This window comes from Sciurus vulgaris (genome assembly GCF_902686455.1).
Source record: "Sciurus vulgaris genome assembly, chromosome: 5".
In the NCBI taxonomy this organism is placed as follows: domain Eukaryota; kingdom Metazoa; phylum Chordata; class Mammalia; order Rodentia; family Sciuridae; genus Sciurus; species Sciurus vulgaris.
Window position 1 is genome coordinate 46335945 of NC_136465.1, and position 26126 is coordinate 46362070.

At 33.0% G+C, this 26126-nt stretch overlaps 1 protein-coding gene across 1 annotated transcript in view; it reads left to right on the forward strand.

The window, feature by feature from the left end:
* SGCZ (sarcoglycan zeta) overlaps positions 1-26126 on the forward strand; it is a gene marked incomplete at its 3' end in the record, with an annotated part of 1109249 nt that overhangs the window by 782491 nt on the left and 300632 nt on the right. The window lies entirely within an intron of this gene.

Below are 26126 nucleotides of genomic sequence, written 5' to 3' on the forward strand. Positions count from 1 at the left end.
CACTGTGGAAATAATTGCTTCTCATAATAGTTGGACTTTCAAGTCAGTAATTCAATAGTCAACCTTTATTTCAATAAATTAAAAATAACATCTACTAACTTGAGCCTACAGTGGAAACTTAACTGAAATGGCAATGAGGCACACATTATTCAAAACAAATGTGCCTTACATTTTGTAAATGGGGATAATACAGAAATTGAGTGATTGGAAGTTTGTTTTCATCAACACTGTAGTTACCATTAAATTAAGTAATCATCAAAATATGCAATTCTGCAGCACTTAAGCAAGGTAGGAAATCAGTGATTGAAAATGTATGTTTTAGACTGACTAGTTGTACAAAAGAGCTAAGCCTCAGAGCAAAAGTACAATGAGATATAGGATAAAAATTGAAAAATAAAATTGACAAATAGGTAAAGGGAAAATTGTATCATCAACTCTAAATGAGGAAAAATTCACTAGATATTATTTCTTCAATTCTTTAGCAGTTGAAGCAGTAACAAGATGAATTATGTAATTTATATTTTTCTGTCTGTTCAGACATTTTTTTCATCCAAGAACTCAGATACAGGTTTTGCCATTTTAGGTCACTTGCTCAATCTTCTCTTTCTACTTTCTTTAAGACTCTGGTTTGACTTGTATAAATTTTAGATCATCTTTTTTATTTTGTGTGTTCAGCAATATATTGACTCTTTTTATCCTATTTTCCCCAAACTTCAACACATGTTATAGGACTGTTCATGGGCTTCTTAGACTGCTCTGTGGTTGAAACTGAAAGTGCTGATCAATATTTAATGTTAATATATAGGTGACATTGCCACAGGATTGAATCAAAAGTTAACATTACAAGCGCTAGTACTTAACAAAATGATAAAAAAGACTTTATTGGGGCTGGAGTTGTAACTCAATGGTAGAGCATTTGCCTAGCATGTGTGAGGCACTGGATCGGAGCCTCAGCACTACATAAAATGAATAAACAAAATAAAGGTATGTGTCCATCTACATCTAAAATATATATTAAAAAAAAAAGAACTTCATTGCAAACGATGCCATAGATGGGTACTTCTGACCGAATGGCAATAAAAATGAAACTGGACCAAAGAGTATGATCACACAGGCAAACATTAATTGGGAGGGAGTATGCCTCTAAGAGAGAAGAGACAGCATTGAGAGAGAGAGAGAGAGAAAGAGAGAAAGAGAATATCAGTCTATTCCAGAACAAGGAAGACACAGCCTTCTATTGGGATGCTGGGGTGGGTGTGGGTCTGATTGAACAAAATCAGTTCTGGTTTTACAAGGTGGCTGCAGAGTTGCTCTCACCACTTAAATGTCAGCCTCAGAATCTTGCTCTATCAGACTTGTGATCCCAAAGGGGCACTTTGGTTCCCATGAGGTGATTACTCCTGTTGGGAGGGGAGAGGGCCCATCAGTGGCATCTGCCTGGAAGACTACTGTTCCTTGAAGGTGTAGCACAATGACTGAGAACTTCTAGGCACTAGTCCAGGGGGTCTGTTGAACGTCCTTGCAAATCTTGAAAATACCTTAGTTAGTTTTACCTTGGTGTCCTCAGTCTTGAAGGTGGATGCGATTGACTAGATAAATTTAGAGTTAAAAAGCTTGCCCTGCCAGTTTTTAGGTAAACATTCTTTCAATGATTAACATATTTAGGGTAGAGTTAAGCAAGAATTTGACCCAAAGTCTAAGGTAAAGGGAACAGAAACATAATGAAGACAGAGATGTCAAGCCTACATGATTTTTACTTACCTGCAGGGCATCAGCACACCCAAATGCTTTTCAGCAGAAGCAACGCCACTAAATCCCTGTTAGAACAGGGGAGACTGTGTCTTCACTTGGTTCCTGATTGCCTCAGAGTCATAGGTATGAAGCGTGCATTTGAGCCATCCAATTGTGTTTTCCTGACATAATTCTGATTATAAAGTTTTAACCCCACAAAACTTTTGATTGCTGCATCAACAATTACAATATATTCTTGACTATGTATAGCAGCAATGGTTAGCTACCCAAACTATCTGCGGAGAATGTTTCTTATTGATTTTTATTTACTTTCCATTATTGTAAACCAATACTTTTACAATATAAAACGGATTTAACGTTGGCAAACTCAACTTCCCGTAAATATTTAAATATTTAGCCTCCATTTTCTGTATTTATCTTAGAGTGGTAGGACCATTATCTAGTAGTTTGCAGATCTCACAACTGACATCAATCTGTTGAACTACATTTTAATATTATTCATTAAATATTGAGACAAACCATTTCATAAACAAAAAGTGATAAAGTTATTCCTTCCTATAAAAGGATTTTTGGAGGCAAGCATGAATACTTCCTAACAGCAAGATTAATGTAATCATACATACTAGTCTCTGTCACTCTCTCAAATTAATCCTGTTTACTAGGCAACTCTAAGAAGCTACTTTTTAAAAATAGCTTTGATCTCTTAGGATTAAAAAGGCAACGCCACACATCCAGACATTTCTATTCTTTACAGTAGTTAAACATTAACTCTCAATTCTCCAGCTCTTAGGAAGAACTCTTAATAGACCAAGTCATAATAGAATACTTTTTAATGAGGTGGCAAATATCTTGTTATGATTTAGATATGAGGTGTCCTCAAAAGCTCAGGTGCAAGACAATGCAAGAAAGTTTAGAGGTGAAATGATTGGGTTACTGGAGCCTTAACCTGATCACTGAATTAATCTGCTGATAAGGATTAACTGGGTAACTGTAGGCAGGTAGTGTGTGACTGGAGGAGTGGGTCATTGGGATGGCCTTTGAGGTTTATATTTTGTTCCTGGTGATTGAAGCTGTCTCTGCATCCTGATGGTCATGGCCTGAGGTATTTTCCTCCTCCACACCCTTCTGGGATGATGTTTTGCCTCATGTGGTGTTGAGAGTAACGGAGTGGGCCATCTATGAACTGAGACCTCTGAAACTGTGAGAGCCAAATAAACTTCCTTCTCTAAATTATTATTGTTAGCTCTTTCGATCTCAACAATAAAAAAACTGACTAAAACAGTCCTCCTCACAATTTTTCTTTTCTTGATATGTTAATTTCTTTCCTCCCTGCTGGGGGAGGAGGGACCATGACAGCAGAACATGATTCCGTTTTTGCCACTGAACCTGTACCACCAAGCAAAGTGCCTACCACCTGGTTAGGACTAGCTTATAAAACAACTGGAACAAAGGACCAAGAAAGACATTTTCAGATCTAGTAAGGAAAATATGCTTGTTCCACAAATAATATGAAATGTATAATGGAAAGGTTTGATCTGTGATTAAAAACTAGAATGTTCTTTGATCAATGGGAAAAAACAATCCCATTCAAAATCCAAACAAAATCTAAAACTTCTATTGAGATGAACAATTAAAATGGGATATAACTTTAAATAACTATTTGTATGTAGGAAAACATCTTTGGCCTCTAATGCTAGAAAGATTTTTCAATATTAAGAAAATTAATATTGAAATATTTAAGCAATGTATCCAATCACATTTGACTAAACATTAAACAAATTTATATTTTTTTAATGATGTAATTTATCTGTCATGCTTTTCAACATATTCTGCCAACTTATAGACTAAGAAGACATAGCTTTGTCATGGGTTTGGAAGGGATATACATGTTAATGATCTTGACAAAGCAGTAAAAATGTCGCTGGCTGAATGTTCACAAGTGAAATTAAAGAAGGGTGAAAAGAGATTATGATTAATAATCAGCAGGTCAATGAAATATCAATTGTTAACGAAATAATTGAGGAGGAAAAAGAGGGAATGATAATATATCTAATTAACAAATAAAAGTTGTTATTTTTTATCATAAATTAGCAAAGGAAATCAAACTTGAACCCTTTAAACTTTAACATAAAAATAAGAATATATGCTTCACTGCTTAGAATTACTGAAGGGAGAAATTGTTTCATTTTGGGACATATTTACAATGGCACATAGAACTGCCTAAAGATCCCATGGTTGGTATTCAAACATCTTGTACTTTAGAATTACTTTTCCAGCTATTCTCAGTTTCACCTTTCAGAATCTGAGAAGTGGGATCTCTTAATATGAGCTGAGAAAACATGTTTAGCATGATATAAGTTCTCTCCTCCTCAGTCTCTTCATCTTTAGGGACTTAAAACTGCCAGCTTATCCCGGGAAGACAGGTAAAAGGTATTGATTTAAACCCCACACTCCCTTCGTACCCTCACCTATGCTGAAACCTAATTGATAACATGAAATCATAATCATCAAAATTCTATTTTTCCTCATAGTAATACTTTATGCAAGGATTACAAATTTTAGTAGGCAGTTTTATATCCCTTATTGCACATGTTTTCTGTCAGATGGGAAGTGGTTTATCTCAGACTTTTTAACATTTTAAGATATGTTCCTCCTATCCCAAAGAATCAGCTAATCAAACAAAATATACTTTTAGCAAATTCAGTTCCTTCTTTAGGAGTGCTTCAAAAGTCACAAGCTCAGGTCTGATTCAAAGAAAGTAAAATTCCAAAGAAGATTTCAACTAATTTATTTACTGTAGTAGTCTTGTTAAGTAGAATATGTTTTCTATGTTGATACATATGCTTTCCTAACATAGTATGCTTTGTTTCATCTTTGCTAACTTCAGGAGCTATGGCAGTTTAATTTTTTTTGTTCAAAGAGGCATTAATCATTATCACTCTATTTCTGTTTAAAATACTGTCACTGATTGGCTTAAACTTTTTCTCTATCATTTTCTTGTGTAATTTTTTACAGTGGAAACAGCATAAAATACTCATGTTTATTTGTGAAAGATTAATGTTGTAATAAATTAATTTTTTATTAATTTGGAAACTTATCAATTATAATGTAATTTTGTAACATGATTAAAAACTTGTACTTTCATTTAAACGGATCATGAGTATGTGTGAAGCATTTTTTGATGCTCTCTTTTCTCATTAATATCAAAGGAACCAATGAATCAAGTGTTATTTCTTTGAAATTCAGTAAATTAGAAAATTCCTACTTCAGGGCATTATAAAAACACTCTTCTATTAATAAAAAAAATATAAGTAGCAGGATAATTTGGTAAAATCTTCAAGCACCCTATTAAGCACAATTTTCCAAAATATTATTAAAGGAGCTAAGAAATGAATAACAGTGATTTTCTTCAAGTGTGTTCTTAATTTTAAGTGTCTAATCAGCATTTCCAGAAACAATAATTTCAAGTAGGTTGCCAATTACATTAAATTTTCCAATTCCAAATTTATGATTATAGTTTCACAGTACTTTATGGTAATGCTTGGTATTACATGTTTCAAATACTAAAGTAATTCTTTGTTTATCTACTGACTAGAAGGTATTTGCTCTTTTTCCAGAAACCACTTTAGGTACAGCACACTTGATCCATGGTTGGCCAAACTTACCGTGTATCCATAGAATTGGTTGTAATGGCAGAGCACACATTTTCTCTGTGGTCCTTAAAGTAAATCTTCCTTAAATGCCATGACTTGTTAAGACTCTTGAGGTGGTTTATGGAGTTTATCTATAATGAATGAAGTAATGATGACTTCTTTATTTGCCTAAATGTAACTCAAGCAGGTTCTAAACATAACAGTTAAAATCTCTGTGTCCCCACCCTGTGGCTTACACAACCAGAACTTCTGATGAGGAGAACCCTGGCACCTAGCTTCAGCTCTCCAGGGAGTTTTATGCATACCCAGTTGTGTGAAGCAGCAATTTAGGACACGAGGATGATAGCACCACAAACGTCTGACATATTTAAATGACATCAAGATAAGGAGTTGATAATATAGTAGGAATTAAAAACAATTACTGTTTAAAAGATTTCTGGGTGTGTGTTCATTGTGTGCTATGCTACTTTTCATGTTTTCTTTTACATCTCTTGAAATTCATGCACAAGTCCCTATATATTTAAAATTTATCTAATATTAAAAATAACAGTGTCAGGTATCCAACTGTTCTGAAATATATAAATTCAATTCAAGTTGTCTTCATGAGTATGAGTTGAGAAAAAGTCTCAATAAAAAAATCTCAAGAACCATAGAGGTTACTGGAGAAGATTAGATGATTTGTTTCATTTAACAGTTACAGCAAAACTATAAAATTACAGAAGTCTAGATAAAGAAAAATAGATCAAATAATCTTGTCTTAGGAGTGTTATTATAATCTCTATCTCTCTTCTATCTACCTATCTATACACACACAATATACATATGAACATCTATATGTGAATAGACTTATAAGACAAGGTATGGGCAACTTCTTACAGGACTACAGAGGATGATTACACAGCTGTATATAGAGGAAATGCACTTTTAGTACATTAGAAAACAGAAAGAAGGCCAGAAAGAGGGTAGTGAGCATTATCTTTAAAACATTTAGCATGTTAATGCCTGAGTGAAAGCTAAGAAATAAACTTTATAAGCATATATTAGAAAAACACATAACTTGCTACTGTAATATAATGACATGAAGAAATCTAGCACATTTTATGATGTACTTCTGACATATCCATTTAGATTGATCAAGATTATTGTACTCAACAGGATCCATTAGGACAATCATTTATGATAACGACCTTGAAAGAAAGTAGGAAAGAACTCCGTTTTTTTAAAATAAAGATAGCAGAAAGAGATAAAAGCAACAAAATTTTGAACTTAGTGAATAGAGAACCAAATATGAACACTTTCGCTTAGAAAGTAAGATTATCTTAGACTTATGAAAGTTAAGCTTATGTTGCCTACAAAAATGTTTTGAGTTTCTTTTGAATAATCTACATCCTTTGTGAACTGAAATGATTGTAATATTATCCAGAAGGTTGTCCCAGTCATATGATAAAAGCATATTTTGGTTTTACATTGTTTTGGTGAGTGATTCTATTTCATGTTTTGTTATCAGTTTGAAGAAAAATGTCCAAAAGAATGGTAAAAATAAATGTGATAAAAATTTCATCAATATATTTATGCATTTACATTTATGCAAAGCATAACTTGTAAAATGTTTTATTTAAAATTCTGGATCAATGTCTGATTTTTTATGGTTTATAGTAAGAATTAACATGTAAGTTATAAATGTTATTTATTTATTATGGTTTTACTTTTCTCATATTACACATTGATTATGTGCTACTCAGTAATTCATACCCTAAAACGTTTTATGCCCATATTCATTATGTTTGAGAATGTCAAATAATCTTCCAGTTCAACTATTTTAACTAAAATGACGTCAATCCTTTAGTTTCTGAAGAGTATTTTGATATCTTGTCACCTGGGCATTAAACATGAGCTCCTTAATACACAGCACCTGCACATTAAATCCATTAGCCACTGTGAGAGGTTTCCACTGTGGTTGGATATAATTTTTATTAAAATGAATAGCTCAAGAAAATGAGGCAGAATAAAAGGTTAGCTTATTCATTAAGATGTGCACTGTTGTGCACTTCTTTACAGATAATGCAGAGTATGTGTTTTTACCTGATGACTAGGTGAATTATTTAAACAGAACAGCTGCAAAAGACAAGGCCTGGCAGCATTTATCCTGAGATTATCTATTTAAATTAGGAATGCAATTTATTTCAACATTTCACCACATTTTTGCATCCATGTGAATTAGACATTCAGATATACAAATGGCCTGAAATCTGTAGGGAAACTCACATAATTGTATTAGCTGCTATTTACTGGATACAAACATTTTTAGGTGCTCTATGATATGCTTCACATACATTGTCCTTAACCTTATAAATATCTCAGGGTTTCAGCTGTCTGCATTTGATTTTTGCAAAAGAGGAAACCAAGCCTTTTGTTTCAATATTGGAGTTAAGATTAAGTTCATGTCTATCCCTCCTTATTGCTGATAACCTTCAAACACATATTTTCTTTACTCTGACAGCAGTTTGTGAAGGTGAGTTCTCCCCTCAACACTGTCTTGGGGGCAAGAATCCACATACAGTCATGAACCAGAGATGCTTACCCTTTCCTGGAGGGGAGCACCCTGCGTTCTTAATCCTTATTCTCCATCATATGTGTACCTCCCTCTTGTCAGCCTTCTTCAGCTGACATTCACAAGTACCATAGGATTGAAATATTTGCTGGTTCTCCCTCCCTCAGATCTCACAGGAATGTTAGGGAATATTTGTTGTGGAAACAGCGTTTTACAGCATGGTTAATTCAATGAAATACATCTGTATTAGCTTCTGGTTATTGAAACAAAATACCTGAGATAATTAACTTGTAAAGTTAAAAGGTAAATCTTGACTCATACTTTTGGAGGTTGCATTTCAAATCAGGGAGTGACAAGTGGACATTTGCTTTAGGTCTCTGGCAAAGCAGAACATCATGGTAGAAGCATGTGGACAGGCAAACTAATCACCTTCTCAGTCAGGAAGCAAAGGGAAGGAGGAAGAGAGTAGGATCCCACAGTCCTCCTTAAAGGAATACCCTCAGTGACCTAAGGACTTCCCAGTAGGTGTCCCCTTCCAATACTTCATCCTGGATGTCCCCTTTCAGGGACATTCAACATCCAAACATCCAATCCAACATCCAATATCTATATACATTTGGATCATTTTATTGATGATTAATATTAAATATATTTAGGTATAAACATGAAAATATAAATGCTATATTAAAAGAATATTTACAGATAAAGTAAATAGTTATTGAGAATGAACTAAGTGCTTTACATTTTACTAGATAATTGGTATTTCAGGAGTCTGCAATAATAGGCATGCCCATCTACTCAATAACTTAGAGTTTAGGGAGATAACTGAGAAGCAAATAATACTCTCATATCAACTTATGTTTCATACACGGTAAGCAGCAAAGTATTACATTCTTGATGTCCCTTATGTCATTATAAACTTGATCTTGGTTTCAGCATAATTAAGCATTATATGTAATGAACCAAGAGTTTTCTAAATGAAGCAGACATGACCTTAATAATTTTCTGAGTAACTGAATACTAATGTATTTTATGCCTCATGGATAAAATCAAAGGTTTCTATGTGATGTTTATGCAAAACCTTATATTTTTTAAGAGGACAAATAGAAGGAATAGTTTTCTTCTTAAGACATGCACTGTGTTTTCAAAGAAAAAAATTCATGTGTCCTTGTAGTAACTATTATTAATTAAATCCCCCAGCTTCAGTGGTACATTCTGTAATCCCAGTACCCTGGAGGCAGAGTCAGGCGAATTGTAAATCAGAAGCAAACCTTCAGCAACTTAGTGAAACCGTGTCTCAAAAAAAAAAAAAAAAGAAAAAAAAATTGAAAAAGGGATAGGGTGTGTAATTCAGTAGTACAATGACCCTGGGTTTAGTCCCAGAAAAAAAAAAAATATTTCTAATTTGAAAAAAAAATATGAAGAACAAGCAAAAACAAAACAATCTGTCTGGTCTATAATCACATTACTTTAATTGTACAATGCAATGGTACATAATCTAAATATTTTTAAAACATTTTGTGTCTGGAATCATAATTATTTTGAAGAACACAGGAACTTCCTCAATCTATTTTAAAATTGATATTGAATGTTCAAAAGAAGAAAAACATCGGAGGTAAAGCAATACCATTTAGTGCAAACTAACAATGAAAGATTTATATTTTTAAAACGTTTTCCTTACAGCAGCATTCAGTTTGAATAAAAATACACTTGCAGTAAAATTTGAGATTTTTAAAACACATTTTTTTTCTATTAACTTATTTCACGTAATACCCATGTGCTATGGTTTTGATGTGGTGTCTCCCAAAATCTCACCTGTGAGACAATGGAAGGTTTGAAGGAGAAATGGTTGGCTATAGCCTTAATCTAATCAGTGAATTAATCCCCGATGGAATTACCTGAGTGGTAACTGGAGGCAGGTGGGTGTGGCTGGAGGAAGTGGTTCATGAGGGGCGTGGCTTTTGGGGTGTATATTTTGTATCTGGAGAGTGGAATCTCTCTCTCCTTGCTGGCTGATCACCACGTGAGCTTCCCTTCCCCACACTCTTCCACCATGATGTTCAGGCTCATCTTGAGCCAAAAGGAATGGATCTGGATGTCTATGAACTGAGACCTCTGAAACTGTAAGCCCCTCAAATAAACTTTTCTTTGCTACCAGCGGTTCTGATTGGATCTTTCAGTTGCTGCAGCAATACAGGTGACTAAAACACCTGTTAAAGTCCCATAATAGAATTTTGTCCTTTGGAAAATTTTAATATGGAAATATTCTTCTTGCAGATTATTTTGGGTCAATTCCCTTTCTTGTCTTTCTCTATATTTTGTATAAATAGAAGTTAGTTTTACACTTCAGAGTCATCAAAACAGTATACTCTCTTATTGTCTTATATTTTATGATCTTATATGGTTGATTCATGTGTAATTAGAACATTGCTTTCTAAGAAAAAAGCAGTATACTGCTTCAATAGCTTATAATTAATTTATTGATTTTATTCTGCTTATCCCATTAGAATAATAAGCCTAAATTCAGTGAGCTTTTTCCCCCTCCCACATATTGTCTCAAATTATTTTACATATTAAAATAATCATCTATACTTAGAAATGGTAAAGAAATATTCTCATTGTAGTAATTTACCTGTTAAATCAGTGCATATTTAGATACATGTTGCCAGATATGTGTATCAATACTTTCCATTTATGTAAGATTCAAAGATGAATTGAATTGAATTTCTCCACAAGTGATTGTTAGTATTCTCAGAAAACTCATGGTTATCTCTAGTTATTTTTATTGAAATATACTATTAGGAGGTCTTAAATAGCAAATAATTTATTAATATAATTAATGCTAATATTTTGATTTGACAATTTTGTACAAAATAAAAGTTAAATATTTGTTCCTGTCTCTAATTTTAATGTTTATATACTATAGCATTTTTAAGAAAGTTAATTATTTTCTGGTTTACTCAAATTCTGAGTCACACTTTCTCAATTATCAAAGGCTAAGTGTTTAAACTGAGCAAAAGAGAGGGTAAAGATATATTCACTTATCTGATGGCAGGATCAATTTGTTTCCAAAGCATGTGTTTCGAACTCTTTTAATTTATTTTTTAGCTACTCAGTTTGAGGGAGAATAAGAGGTCACAACCTATAATCTCATATCAGAATCTCCAAAGGAAAGTATAATTTGAGAATCATCATTTTATAACCTGACATTAAAAATGTACACATAAATTTCTGGTGTAGATAAATGTTGCATTGACATATATTGGTTGAATGAGTAACAGATTGATTTTTACCATAATATCTCTATTGTAATATATTGAACACTTAATTATTGAGACTTATGAAGATCCTATCATATGCTTAACCCTGTGTTCTATGTTGTGTACACAAAACAGAAATTATCTTGGAGCTGAAAACCTACTTAATGCAGGAAACCTTAGGAAAAAATACATAAAATTTTAAAAAATATCATTTTAATGGAGTAATACAAAATAGGTATATAACATGGAATAAACATGTAAATACATATGTAACAGAGAAGAAAAGGAATAATTGTAACTAGGGATCAGGGAAAGTCTCAATCAGGAGATAGTATTTAATCTGAAATCTGAAAATGATTAACTGAATACTCCAGAAGAATAAAGACCTGAAGGTAGATAAGAACAAGGAATATTTAAGAAAATAAAGGAATGCTGGTACCTGATAAGCAAGGGACCAGATAGGACTAGATGAACAGAGGGCCAGGCTAACAATAAGAACCTTGTTACCAACTGGATGTGATGGAATGTTGCTGAAGAGGATTAAACCAGAGAGAATATACATTGTTTATACCTTTAAAAATATCACTGTGGCCACTGTGAAGAAGAATTAAAAAGAAGTGGAGGTGCAAGTGTGGGAAGTAGCAGATGTGTGCACAAGTTACGGAGGAGATTCTAAGGGCTAGAGGTCTTCTTGTGATTGTTTGGACATGGGAAATCAAAGGAGTGGAGGAAAGACTTGTAGAATATAATTCTGAAAAGTCTTCATGGTGCTAGTTAGGATGTTAAGCCCTATCTGTAAGTACCTGCTTTCATCTGAATAGATCCTAGCTCAATTCATAATAGCTAGAGTGTGAAACCAACCTAGATGCCCTTCAGTTGTTGAATGGATAAAGAAACTGTGGTATATACACAATGGAGTATTACTCAGTCATAAAGAAGCAATAAATTGAATGCTGGTGGGGCTGCAAATTAGTACAGCCACTCTGGAAAGCAGTGTGGAGATTCCTTAGAAAACTTGGAATGGAACCACCATTTGACCCAGCTATCCCACTCCTTGGCCTATACCCAGAGGACTTAAAATCAGCATACTACAGTGATGCAGCCACATCAATGTTCATAGCTGCTCAATTCACAATAGCCAGATTATGGAACCAACCTAGATGCCCCTCAATTGATAAATGGATAAAGAAACTGTGATATATAAACAATGGAATATTACTCAGCCATAAAGAATAATAAAATCATTATTATGCATTTGTTGGCAAATGGATGAAATTAGAGAATATCATGCTAAGTGAGATAAGCCAATCTCAAAAAAAACAAAGGTCGAATGATCTCGCTGATAAGAAGATAATGATACATAATTGGGGGTGGGAGGGAGGCAAGAATGGAGGAAGGAGGGATTGTAAGGGAAAAGAGGGGTGGGAGGGGTGGGAGGGAAGGAAAAAAATAACAGAATGAATCAAACACCATTACTCTATGTAAATGTATGATTACACAAATGGTATGCCTCTACTTCATGTACAAACAGAGAAACAAGTTGTACCCCATTTGTTTACAATAAAAAAAGTAAATAAAAAAGAAAGCATGAACAAGATCATCATTTTGGAAGTCTGTTCTTGATACAGGGAAATATATGCAAAGGGGAAAAAAAATCTGACCCACTGATGCTTTTTTGTAAGAATCTTCTCATTCTGAATGAGAACCTTTCTCAGAGTTCCTTGACTACCCCGTCTGAATTGGATCCCCATCACATCCCATGCCAATCTTTTTTTTTTAATTCTTTTCTCCCATAACACAGTTTAATGCAATTATCTATCAGAATTTTTTAATTTTTTATTAATTTTTCTGCCACGAGGATGGAAAGTCCATGAGATAAAAGATCTCACCTGTCTGGTTGGCTGCTGTAGGTTCAGCATCTTAAATAGTAACTGGCATATAGTAGACACTGAAAAAAATTGTTAAACGAATGTGACTAAGATTTAACATCATATGAACATGAAAAGGTCAACCTGAGTTATGACAGGTCTTTTAATCATTTACCAGAGTCAATTTAAAAACAGATCTTTTAACATATTGTCTGTCGTACATACATAAGAACATTAAGATTCAGAAAATTTTGAATGTTTACCCAATCTTATCTAACTCTGCAGTGATGAATTCATACAACTACTTCCACATTTCTCCTGATATTAACATTACTTTTTAAATACAATTCAAAGAGACATTATAATTAAGTAGGAAACAGTAATGCAAAGACATACAGGTAGAAGGAAGTACAGAGAGAGAGCTCTCTCTGCAGAAGGTACAAGTTTGATATGCCCAAGGAGCAGAAGAAAGACAAGCATCTATAGCTAATTTAGCAAGGGAAGGGTAATATCAGGTTAGAGGATACAACTAACCCCGTGGGGGTATTTGCTATTTGCTGTGAGTTAATGACTTTTCATATGAATGTAAATTACTCTGACAAAGGTAAGCTAACTGGGCTGCTTGGTGCAAACTTCCTTGTACCCCAATTTAAAGATACCCACTTAGTTTCCATTGAAAGAAAAACATTGTTGAAAAGCAAGTGATTGAGATATTATTCTTAAAATAATACATAAAATGTTCTAGTTTATCAAAACGCAAATTATTTGCCTAGTTTAATGTTTAACCATTTCAAGTAACAAATTACTTGACATGCCTGCAGCTGTGCAGTTCAATATACTAAAATCATAGGCTTGAAATCAGTAATCTGAAGGCTTTAATATCATCATGTATACAGAATCTTGGAGCAGAATTATTTCAACATTTCTATAATTCTATAATCATTTAATTCTATAGTTCATCTATTTTTTAAATGGACAAGTCAGCCATAAAGTAGGCAAGCATGATTCTTTACAAGGATATATTAGAAGCAAATTGGTCTGCCATCTGCATTTGATGCACTGTTGAAGTATGTGTATTATTTAAATAACCAATAATGTACACACTAAGATAGATAAAAATTGTACCCAATAAAAAAAAAAATCTTTTTACCTGGTGGTATTCAGTACTTTACATTTCAGCTTAAATATTGATACAGTATATAAGTGAAATAATAATAGGGAGAATATGTAAAGGAATAATCACTCACATCACAGCCTTAAAACAGTGAAATAATTTCCAAAGTTTATGTATGTAGTAGCTAAAGAACATTTATCTGTCAGCATTCAGTCAGAAAAATAGAATCCATGTCGTGTATTTTAACCGAAAGAATTTAACATAGGGCGTAGTGCAGAAGATAAACAATTCGTAGTTAACACTCGCAGGTGGCCTTTATCTAATGTTGACCTGGGAGAAGGAAGGGAAATGATAGTACTGAAGTTCAAGAGCAAAAACCATCCAGAGGGAGAAGGGGACACCTAGGGTTTAGTCAGCTGGCTTACCAGGCTGGACCTTAATTCATGTAGGAGAGGCTACATGGTCAGATCTGCAGCCCAGAGGACTTATAGCTACAACCAGAAGAGCTATAGAACCCAGCAACAGGGAGCAACCATGCACACTCCCTTTCTTCTTGCCCTGCAGTCTTACATCGTTGCTTCCATTGGCCAAAACTAACTCAAAGCATGTAGACATGGAAACCTAAATAATATAATGTTTGTAGCTCAGCTTCTTTAGCTATGAACAGAGATGAGTAAAAATCAGGCATGAATACGAGACCAAACAAGAAAATGACAGTGACATATGTTAGTTGTGAAGACATAGAAGCAGCATTGGAAAAAAGATACGGCAGAAAAGTCTCTATTTCCTTTTATAATCAAAGTCAAATATTCTCATTTCTCCATAGTAACAGAAAGATCCATTCTGAATATTAAAGAAAAATGATACAACTAATTTGAAATGACAACCTGAAGTCTGAATTTTCTCACCTAATTTAAAAATCTAAATGTCATTTTAATCATTTATCATTATTTCTGAGTAGGAAATGAACTTCTAAGATTACTTAGATCTCTTGCTAGCTGGCTGTCTCACCTCTTCCTAGACTCATAAATGCCCAAACACTATTAACGGTCTTCTTGTAAGATGGTGTGTTGCTACTATATTAATATTCAAATTTCATAGAAATGAAAATTTTTCTTAGCATTATTAATTGGTTTAGCATAATATACAAGACTCCAGCACTCAGATTCTTTGTTTTTCAGTTCTGTATTGACCTTTTTCTTTCCAATTAGAGGGAACATCTCATTTCTCTGCACTAGGGAAGATGGCCAACAGCAGCCCCAGGGCTTAGTAACCCCAATGAACAAAGATTTTGTCGCTTCTTCTGATTATGAGGCACTCCCAGATTTCCTTTTTGTTTTTATTTTTTGTTTTTGTTTTTCAGTACCCCGTATTGAACCCAGGGGCGCTAAACCACTGAGCTGCATCCCCAGCCCTTTTTCATATTTTATTTAGTGGCAGGTTCTCAATAAGTTGCTCAGGGCATCACTAAGTTGTTGAGGCTGGCTTTGAACTTGTGATCCTCCTACTTCTGTCTCCCCAGCCATTGGGATTGCAGGTGTGTGCCACTGCCAGGCCAGACCGAGTTCTAATTGGTCCTTCATCTTGTGTTAATCCTTTTGAATGACAACTGTTGCCATAAGAATGTTAATTTTTTTTTAATCTAGTTTCAGCCAAGCTTATACATAGGAGAGAAGAGTGGGTAGGAAACTTGGGTGTTGACTAGGTAGAAGATACCTTTTTTTTTTTTTTTTTTCCTGAAGTGTGCCCTCTTTGGGAGATCCTTCCCTTTCTCAGTGTGACCTCTGGACTGTTTTTTTTTTTTGTTTTTGTTTTTTTTAATATGTAACTTATCAAATCTGGATATAGAGTCATTCAGGTTGTTTGCACTCAAATTCTACCTGTGTGACCTTGAAACAGTAACTTAAATACTCTAAACTTTAGTTTCTAAATGTCTAAACCAGAAGATGATAGGAAACCTCACTAGTTATGGTAAACACTAAATGAAATTATGTATGTTCAGCCCTACCACATATAAGTATTCAATAAATAATAGCTATTTATCAGTGTGTGGGGATACCTCTTTCTTCATAGTCTCCTCATGAGTATCCAGTTATAATGTTGAAATTATCCTAATTCAAAAATTAAAAATGAGTCAGGGGTATGGCTTAGTGTAGTGCATTTTCCTAGCATGCATGATATCTTGGGATGAATCCCCAATACTGCATAAACATGAAAAAAAAGTTTAAAAATAGTATGTCATGACTACGCTTATGAAATAATGTGAATAGTGTCTCATCAATTGCTTTAATCAAATTTTCTTATGAGAGTAAACAATCATTTCATTTTTAATCTTTTTCATTGCAGGTTTTGATTTTTTTTGTTCTCTGTTGCCCTGGTTTCTATGAGAAGTTTGGTCTTACTGCTCATGTTTAAAAAATATCCATATATTTTATGGTTATTAGTTTTCTACCTGTGAAAAATGTTGTAAATATTTCTCCCAGTTTGACAGTTGTCTTGTGACTTTACTTATATATCAGCATGACTTTTTTCCCATGCGAAATCCTTTAATGTTGTCAAACTATCAACATTCTTTTATTATATCTGTATTTTGAGAGATAGAGTATCTTTTCCTATGCTCAGAGTAAACACATCTACCCATACTTTACTTTTCTACTATTTGTGGTTTTGCTTGTTATTGTGTTTTGCATTCTTTATTCATTTGGCTTTATAATTTTATTTAATATGGATTAATAATCTCAATTTATCTTTTCCCAAATGTCTAACAATTTGGTTCCAGTCACATTAATTAAAAAGTTCAATCTTTTCCTCAATGAATTGGCAGCAATTTTATCTCATAGTAATGTCACATTTGAGTTATCTATTTTATAATTTCTTTCTTTCCACTTTTTATTTTTTTGGTCTCTTCGTGGGCAGTATTATGAGGTTTTAATTTTAGAGAGTTTATTAAACAGTTAATGTTTTATGTGGTTATATCTTTTCACTGGGTAGATATAAAGGCAATTTCCTGGTTATTTTTGCATGTCTGTTTTTCCACATAAAGTATAGTATTTATTGTCTACTTTGATTAAAAAGAAAAGGTAATGGCATCCTTTTGCGGTTGTTTTAATATTATAATATAACTTCAGGAGAACTGACTTTGTAATAAAGATGACTCAGATTTTAAGGCCTGAAATCCAGTGGTTTTAAATTTAAATTAATATAAAGAAGTGACTTTAAGTCTGATTATTTTCTTAGAAGAGTTTTTCTCTGCAAATAGCTATGAAAGTTGAAAGATAAATTGAAGTACAGATGGGAAGATAAGTTGAATCCTGTTGGTTCTTTTTTCACAGTATTTTTTATTTTAGCATTATGTGTTGTGTTTGTAAGAATTATTGCCAAAATTTATATATGATAACAATTCTCCTCAAAATAAAATGTGTAGTTGAGTTTATACTACCTTGAATCTTAGAAGTTCATGAACTTATAACATGACATATGAAATTTTTCATTGAAAGTATTTTCTCTCAGTTTTATTCTCCAGATTAGTAGGATTTATTCTCAATAAAATAATAATTAACTGCAAATAATGGCAGAACATGGCTCTAACATGGTCTATAAGAAAGAAATTATGTCACTTGTATTCAGTAATTACTATCTTCCTATGCTAATACACAGGTAAAGCATTTAATTACTTAGCAGAATCCAAAAATTGAGAGTTGAGGAAGTTTTAAGAGAATATGTTTTAAAAGGAAAAAAAAATCTATAATGAGGATATAAGCATCTAACAACAATATAGTGATAGTACATTTTATATATAATGTGTAATATTATATACAGTATAATTATAGTATAGATGTAATGTGCATAATATGTAAATATACCCTTGTGCATATGTGTGTGTATATATATATGCATATATATATACCTTATATATATACATATTTAATCAAGACGCTGACAGCAATCACACTAAACTGAAAGCTTCTAATAAACTTAAATCTTGTAAAAACTGTTCCCTTTAACAAATATATAATGGATAAATGGGCTGGGAATGTACCTCAGTGGCAAAGTGCTTGCCTAGCATGTATGAAGCCCTGGGTTCAATCCACAGTACCATTAAAAAAAAAAAAAAAAAGGTGAAATCTTATGGACTGGAAATGAAGTTTGGTGGTTTTGCAATTATTTAGCATGTGTGAGGCCCTGGGTTCAATCGCCAATACCACACAAAAAACATCAAGTTAAAGCCAGAGCCAATGGGGAATTCAAAACCTTAACCCTTGATGTCACCATGAGGTTCTTCATGCCCCTGGGCAGGGTTAATATTTGGCATCTGTAAAACTTTGTTAAATAAACTTTGTGAGAGTTCCTTTGTCCTAATTATTTCTTGACTTCTGTGATTACAGAAATTATTTTTGGATTACAAAGTGCTTTAAAAATGGAAAGAGAATGATTTTTTTTAGAAATTAATTATAATACTATCTGTCACTCAAATATATATATATATATTTTTTTTTTTCTAGCAGATGACAGTCTAATAGAGATTTATGATGGAGATTACAGTGTTAAGGTATAATCACAATTCCATGCAGTGATATCTTAAGCAATTTCTTAGAGAAATTTCTTTAATTCTTAAAACATAAAAATTACTGAAAAATCTGGTTTCAGCCTTTTGAAAGATCCACTAACATGAAGGTTTACATGGTAACACAAAACTAACCCAAAATTTTAAACACTCACAAGAAATACAAATCAACCTTTTCTCCCTAACTTCTCTAGGAGGACAGTTTTTGCTTTTTCATGGCACTTGATTCTATGTGTTCTCCAGGCACAATTTTCTAGAAGAGAATTGAATGAAGAAAACCACAGTCATTTGAGCTCCTGCTAAATTATGTAAGATATAACATTAATTTTTTCTCCCTAGAAAATTAATAATAACTATCAAAATTTAAGCATGACAAAAAAAGGCAGAATTATGAAATCTATGACCAACCTAAGGACATTTTCAGGAAATTTGTGTAATAAATATAATTTTTGATAAATATACTATTTTATTTTCTAAAATTATGAATAAGGTATCAATTCCATTGTGTGTGTGTATATATATGTACATGAAGTACATATACATATATGAACTTCATGAGGAAAGTCTTGCCTCACATTGTTGTGTAGTTGGAAAAATAAGCATCTTCCAGATAATTGTGGATATTCTTTGAAGGTAGAGCAAAACTTGACAATTGGTAATTTATTAAAGATGTTTTCAATGTTTTATAATAAATCATGTCATTAAGTCTGTTGTAATCAGTTTCATTCAAATCCTTTGCTTCTCTTGTTTTCTAATCACATTTTTTGTACATGTATATATATGTAATGGAATATATATTATATATATATATATAAAAAACCTTTAACAATTGTTCTTCAGAATCTTTGGAAAAATTATTCAGGGTTGGCTCCTAAAATATTCATAAATTTTAAATAGTAAATGTTTATTTGTCAAGTATGACCATTTGAAAAAACATTTTTATGGTTTAATGATTTCTTAATTATAATGCTCATAAACTTTCTAGTAGGCTATTTGAATAAATGCTAGATTTCATGTGCCAAACTATTTAAAACACACACAAATAATCATCTAGTCTTACTTTTATGAAGCAGAGCAGTGATTTTTGTGCTATGACTTCATGAGATCTACCCAAAGGCCATATGTCCCTATGTTGAATTTGCATTTTTCTTAGAATTACATACAAAATGTATTCTGTGTAAAATATGCAAATATAAAATTATAAAGATACTTATTTTTAGGCAAATACTAATAAAATTTTAATATAATTTTATATAATGTCCGAACATTTGTTAGCAAACCCAGACATCATGGTCTCAGGTTCCTTCAATATTCTTAAATGTTATTGAGTACTCTGAAGAAATGCTGTTTTTCTAGTATTTAATTTTGATATGACATTAGAAATTCAAACTAAAAATAATTTTATTCATTAATATATCTCAAAATAACAATAACCCAGTACATGTTAATATGAGCAAAATGCTTTTAGAAAACCAGCACTATTTAGAAAAGCTTTTCCAACAAAAGTATATTTTTATGAAAAACTATTATAGAAACATAAATTTCAGAAAAATATCTATTGAAGAGTGTCATTGTTTTTTAGTTTTCACACCTCTTTAATACTTGCTTAATAGAGGAAATATCTGTTGCAGTATTCTGTTTTGGTTGAACTTCATGAGGAAAGTCTTGCCTCACATTGTTGTGTAGTTGGAAAAATAAGCATCTTCCAGATAATTGTGGATATTCTTTGAAGGTAGAGCAAAACTTGACAATTGGTAATTTATTAAAGATTGTTTTCAATGTTATATAATAAATCATGTCATTAAGCCTGTTGTAATCAGTTTCATTCAAATCCCTTGTTTCTCTTGCTTTCTAATCACATTTTTTGTACATGTTTTATTTTGTTACTTCAGTCAATGGTAATTTTGAAAATATCAGTTTATGACATTACATAGAACTTCTAAAGGTTGGCAGATTTCATTATGTAATATCAAATAATCACATGATTATACTACCAAAAATCTCATTTAAAAAGACTTTAAATGGTAGGAGACTATTAATATCCTAGTATAGATAATGATTTCGAAATTCTAGTTTTTTTGTTTTTTTTTTTTTTGCAGCGGGTTGGCAGTGGTACCAGTGATTGAACTCAGGGGCACTCGACCACTGAGTCACATCCCCAGTCATATTTTGTATTTTATTTAGAGACAGGGTCTCACTGAGTTGCTTAGTGTCTCCTCCCTTTTGATGAGGCTGGCTCTGAACTCATGATCTTCCTGCCTCAACCTCCTGAGCTGCAGGAATTACAGGTGTGTACCACCCTGCCCAGCTAAAAATTATAGTTTTTGCTAAAATATTTGAGTTTATACTTGTCAAAAATTGCTGTCAGTTGTTTTCCTTGAGGGAAAAGCTTGGCTGGTTCAGGATGCATCTCAGTCACACAGGGCTTTTCTTCTGAAGTATCAATCCATTTTGATATACAGTGGAAATGTTTTATGCATACTTCCCATTCATCACTAAAAATAATTGTAATCAGTGATTGAGATTTCATTAATTTAATAACATTTACTATGTTACACACACACACACAGAAACTCATAAAAGTGAAAAATATTATGGCCAGAGTGTGATGCCTCTGGTTGACTCATGGGAAGGTAATGCCACCATTGCTTCTGCAAGAGATAAATATAGTCTTACTTTCACTATGAAGGCAACTTTGACCTCTTGCATTCCCCAAAAATGTCTTAGACCAGGAGTTTACATGGATTACACTTCAAGTATAGTGGGTAAGATTATCATTAATAATCAAATATAGTGTGGTTGATTTTGTAGAATACTGCTAATTCAACAACAACAAAAAAATTAATGGGAAGAAGAGAGAATAGATACTTAAATATAACTACTTTTATTATGGACTGGATGCTATGCTTTGCCCTTATAGATCCACTCTCTTATTTCTGTTCAGTGCCTCAAGAGGCTGATCTTCATGGTCTATGTCACTGAGCTCCTTGATCACTGGCTTCCTGTGGGTTTGGCCAGTAGAATTCCAGGCAGGAGATCAGAGGGAAAGGGTAAATGTATCAAGAGCATTTATTCTTCATTCGTTTCCTGCCAGGCAGCTGATTGACCACCACTTCATTTCTCTCTCAGGGGCCAAATATTTCATCATAGTTATTATTCAGTGTTAAGAAAAACAATACCTTCTTATGATTACTACTTCCTTGATATTTAAAAATATTTTTATTTATTTTCCACATATATTACAATCTTTGTGGAATTCATTTATGTATACACAATGACAATTGTTTACAGAAGTTAATTAAATTGGATGAGATCTCAAAACTATCGTACAGTGGAATTGTGTCTTCTCTTCTACACCTATCACTGGATTTAGAGCCTACACTAAATCCAATATGATCTCATCTCAAAATCCTTAACTTCATAGAAAAGAAAAGTTGTACCCCATCTGTGTACAATGAATCAAAATACAGTCTGTAAAAAAAAAAAAAAAATCCTTAATTAATTACATCTTAAAAAGCCCATACTTACAAATTCGTATGGGCATCTTTTGGGGGCCACTATTTAACTCTCTATAATGGCCCTAAAAAACACAGGACAATCACCTCCATTCTTATTTCATCCAGTCCCTGTCTCCTTCTCTGGCTCTGCTCCAGCCAGGTTGCCAGTCTTCTTCTGCTTCTGGAGCATATCATGGAAGTTTTGCCTCTGGAGCTTTGCCTGGTGCTTGCCTCTGTCTGGAACACTGCTGACAGCCTGGATTTCACTCTTTCACTTGCTTCTAGTGTTTGCTCAAACCTCCTTTGCTAACCCCAACAAACTTGTTTCAAATTGCAGCCCTGCTGAAACCCCATACTCAACTTCAGCAATTCCTCTTAACAGGACCTATGCTACCTTTATATCTTGCTAACACTTTGCACCTTCCAAAACACAATAAATTACAGTTTATGTTTACTGTATGTACAACCCAGAGGAAGGTGGATTACAGACAGAGATCCTAGACTGGAGTGTTCACTGATGTGTCCTCACAGAGCAATTTTGTTCAAAGCAAAGATTGCATAATAAGCTATCTCTTTCATAGTATACTTGTTGGTAATTAAATGTATGTGGCCACTACTCTAGAAATAAAATCTATCTTAATCTGATTTTCAAAAAAAAAATCCCTATACTAATTCACAAATAATTTATTGAAACTAGGAAGGCATGTTGTGAGCTTATAAAAATTATTTTAAATGAACATGTAGAATTTGGTTTTTATGTGAACTTACATCCAAATTTGAGAAAACCAATAAATGAAAGTGTGGATGCTTGCCATTTCCTGAACTTACTTCCTCTTTGTGGGAACTTCAAGAATTTTGTTAAACCCATGACCATCCATGAATTTCCAAATTAATCAGTGCGAAATAAATAACTTGTCTGTATTTCAAATCTGAACACTTGACTGTTTTATAAACTATTTTCTAAAGTTCAAAGTAAACTTTCAGAGATTGGGTGAAACAAATTTTAAATAAAAACTCCAGTAATGGTTGTAACAATTTGTTAATGAAATTATATTGCATATTGCAATACTCCTTAAATATTTAGAGTATTATAGATATTGCATGGTTAGTTCCTTTTATATATAAAATAATACACCTCCACAATTATATGCAAAGATACAAATACTTCAAGTTTGAGTTTCTTTATAAGACTGAAGGGAAAATACAATTGTAAAAGTAACATTGCAAATCAAACCCTCACATCCCCTCTAAATTGAGAGCCAAATGAAAAATATGTATTTGAAAATTACACAGTGAACAATGAAGGAAAATAGGCATTTATATAACTACATATTTATATGTTTGTATTATATCAACAATATTAACCTTACCTAATGCATAGCTTCATATATGTATTGCATAAAAATGTATAGATAATTACATACATATAAATAAATATGCATGTGAGTGTGTGTGTGTGTGTGTGTGTGTGTGCACACATATAGGCATATATATATTTAATTTCTGTTAAAATTGAATCACTGTCCTCTGGTCAGATTCAACAACCTTCTTTGAATTTGTCCTTTAGTCTAGTCCTTGTGATATCTACTTCCTAAGCAAGAGATTAAAATGCAGATATCTTTCTGAATAGCTGAAACAAAAATAACCCCACAGCTTTTTATATATTAAGCCCTAATAATGATAACAGAGGATAAATGAATATGATTCAGTTGAATGAATATGATGATGAGATGAATTCAGCATATACATCACACCCAAACAGTGAGTTAAATATTTTCAAATAAAATTTGAAAACGCCAAATGGAGGAACAAGAAAGGGAGGGAGAAAGCATAGTGGAACTTATCACACTCATATTCTAAACTGGGGAAAGCAAAAGAGGTTCCCAATGGAAACACAAATAGTGGAGGACAGAAAATCCTGTGGCATCTACCAGAAGAAGTAAGGTACAATGTGATTGAAGTATCCAAAAACTTACATGGTGTAAATATCTTAGTGTTTTTGATATGAAGACCGATAGTTCTCATATGAGGAAAGACGTTGACGGCAAAGAGAATTTAACGTATGTTGCTTCTAGTTGAATGAGCACATTTAAACCATAATTTATGGACTTGTTCATTCATTCATTTCAACATTCCCAGGCTGCTACCATGGAGCACTGAGCTTGGGTTTCCAAAATAAACAATGAAATGTCAGCTTTCAAAAAAACTTCCCAGTAAGAAAGACGGTAATCTTGAAATGTGGTTTTAGAGGCCACTGGAAACTTTGTTCATTTGCTTTTAGAAACTTTTCCGTTCTCCTCATCATCCATTCATTCCCTTCAGGATGTTACCCCATCTTTGCACTCTCTTTAAACCACTTATTTCAGTGCAGCCTCCTGTAACATTTCTTTACCTACATTTTCATTATCTCCAGTTTCCTCCTGTGAGAGTATAATGTTCTTTATACTGTCTCCTTATATTCATCCAGAGCCCAGTTTGCATTAATGTGTCTGATTCTTTTTATCAGCTTAAAAACATGTGTAAGTTTGCTCAATTAAACTAAAGCAGAAATAACAAACAAAGCTTCTTCTCAACCTTATGACCCCTTTCATCTCTGTCTCACCATATCTCTCTTTTTATAATGAAAAAATCCCACAAGCACCCTTTCTGTTATTCTATTTCTCTAATTCTTACTTCATGAATTCATTATGTTCAATTTGTACTACCAATGCTATAATACATTTCTTTTAATCAAGGTTATTAACTACCTTCTATTAACCAAGTTGGTGGGCACAAATATCCCCTTGCCACTCTGTTTAAAATTGTCCTTCCTCAATTCTCACATCTGTCCCTATTACCCCTCCCCCTTCTATTTTTCTATGTAACACTCATAACATCTGACATACCACACATTTTGTTGAGTTTTATAATATGCCTCCTTTATGAAATGTCTTCATGAAAGAGGGATATGTGTCGTTTCTGCTCATGACTGAATAGCTTGCCTTGGGAACATTACCTAGAAACCTATTGCCCATGTAAAATAGTCATCACCCAGTACACCTTTGTTAACGAACCAGTGATGAATCTTAGCATTCTTACTTGGAATGGCTTTACACCTTAAATTGCAATTAGTATTAATAATATTTAGGTGTATATTTCCTTTAAAATCTTTTAGTCTATAATGTTCATATGGTTTCTTTAAGCTTATTGTCTGTCCTTCTCTTTGCTGAAGTTCCTTAGTAAATGATAACCATGAACAATATTATTTTTATTTGTTTTTACATATTTCTCACTGTTCATGTCATTCATACTGACATTTTAATATACTAGGCCTACAGCCTCCCATGCTTTACCACTTCTTAGATTATAAAGGGAAAGATTGATACCTGTAAGTAAAACTCAAGAAATATGTAATATAAACCTTAAAAGCAAATTGAAATTGAAATTAAAAGCTCTATTTGAAATGTGTTGGAAGATGTGTTTTCTACAACTTTTTTATATCATAGCACACAAAAAAAATTATACTAGGTGCATACCAAACTGGGCTAAGCAGAGGATCCTGCCCTCACTTAGTGATGGGCTCCATACTACAATGAACCCAGGCTTTAGTTAGCCTGTTGAGACTGGTGAATCCTCTTAGTGTGCTGTACTTTTCATGGAAAACAGGAGTGCTTGTGTTCACTGGTGAGAATGGTCCTTCTATAAAGAGTGTTAACAAATCAGTAAACAAGATGAATGACACAATAGAAATACAATGAAAAAGTAGAAGCTGATAGGCTGAGTGTATAGTTTAGCAGTTCAGCACATACTTAGTGTATGTGTTGGCTCAATTTCCAGCACTACAAAAAAAATAGAGTGAGAAATTAGGAATATATTTCAAACACAAAA